Source organism: Mus pahari, unplaced genomic scaffold (genome assembly GCF_900095145.1).
Source record: "Mus pahari unplaced genomic scaffold, PAHARI_EIJ_v1.1 scaffold_14268_1, whole genome shotgun sequence".
Lineage (NCBI taxonomy): Eukaryota > Metazoa > Chordata > Mammalia > Rodentia > Muridae > Mus > Mus pahari.
Genome location: NW_018392136.1, coordinates 2,304 through 3,922, shown reverse-complemented (window position 1 = coordinate 3,922; position 1,619 = coordinate 2,304).

Sequence of the window (1,619 nt, the reverse complement as noted above, 5' to 3'; positions counted from 1 at the left end):
TGTGTACTGTAGACGGTGTTTTAAAATGTTAAATATTCAAGCTCTAATAGTCAATATATAGCTCAGAGCCTACAATTGCTTAAAATTGTTCTTCCCTCAGCTACTATNAATNCTCAAATTTGCAATTGTTTATGCATATACAACTCATAAAAAATTGCTGTTTTTTTTAAGAAGACTGTTTTTGAACATTTAAGAATTTGTTCTGGATTGCCTGGACAAGACTTCTTGAGACAATGCCATGCTGGATTTATATCCCAGGCTGATTATAGACCTTATACAAGAATAATTGGCCATGTAATCTTGTTCTTTACATCATCAAAATAGTAATGGTTTAAAATAATATTTTGTTATATTTTTTAAAGATATGCATGTCAAATTGTAAAAATTTGTTCTTAGTGTTCTCAGTTTCTACCTGTTTCTACATAATGGTGTTAATTCCTGGGGACTGTATGGATAAACGATCTCATATTGTGTGTGTTCTTTGTGCGACTCAGTTTAAATATGCCCTCTTAATCAATCATCTCCCGGATATCAGAAACTTTAGAGATTAAAAGGGTTACCAGAGGCTGAGTTACATAATCTAGTAAGAGAGACAGAAAAAGTGCTGAGAGAGAGAGAGAGAGAGAGAGAGAGAGAGAGGGAGAGAGAGAGAGAGAAAAGAAAAGTTATGCAGGAGACAATTGAGCCCCCTCGGTTCTTTTTTAGAGAGGCTCATAGAGGCTTATAGCAGATTTAGGGATTGTAAAATTGTAGAAAATGTGGTTAAGAAAGCTGAGAAAGTGTATCACAAGAGAGAAAGAGAGAGAGAGAGAGAGAGGAGAGAGAGAGAGAGAGAGAGAGAGAGAGAGAGAGAGAGAGAGAGAGAGAAAGAGAAGATAAAAAGATAAAAAGAGACAAGGAAAAAAAATAAAGATAAAAGAGATAGGAGACAGGAAAAAGTTTTAACTAGGGTTCTGGCCACAGTAAGAAGAAGAGACAGGAGAGGCAGGACTAGACAGTTAGGGGACCTGGGAGACAGAAAACGGCAAGGACCAAAAAGACCCAGAGGAGACAGACTACTCCTAAAAAGAGACCATCGTTCGTACTGCAAGGATACTGGCCACTGGGCCCATAAATGCCCTAAATTAAAACGGGGTAAAGGTGCTGCCTTTCAAAGAAGATAGAGACTAGGAGAGATGGGGCTCAGCCCCCCTCCCTGAGCCTAAGGACACAGGCACAGAATTTTCAGTGCTTTGAACACCATTAAGTAAAGTACCTATCAAAGAAACTGCACTCTGTGGCTAGTAAGTGGCCTCCCTGCCTACNAGCGATAGTGACTACAGCTGCGTTGATATGGGACAGAGCATCACCGTGGAGGCCCCACACTCACTCAGAGTGTTATCAGGCAGCCCCCTGACCGCTGGAGGACCAACGCCTGACTGACTCACTATCAGAGTTTGCTGCTAACAGAGCGAGTGACCTTCGCTTCCCCTGACATCCTCAATCCTGCTACCTTACTGCCTGAAACCAGTGAAACCACCGTACACAAATGTGAAGAGGTACTGGCAGAAGAAACTGGAATTCGGCCATACCTCACAGACCAACCGTGGCTAGGAGCAGTGACCTGATTCACTGATAAA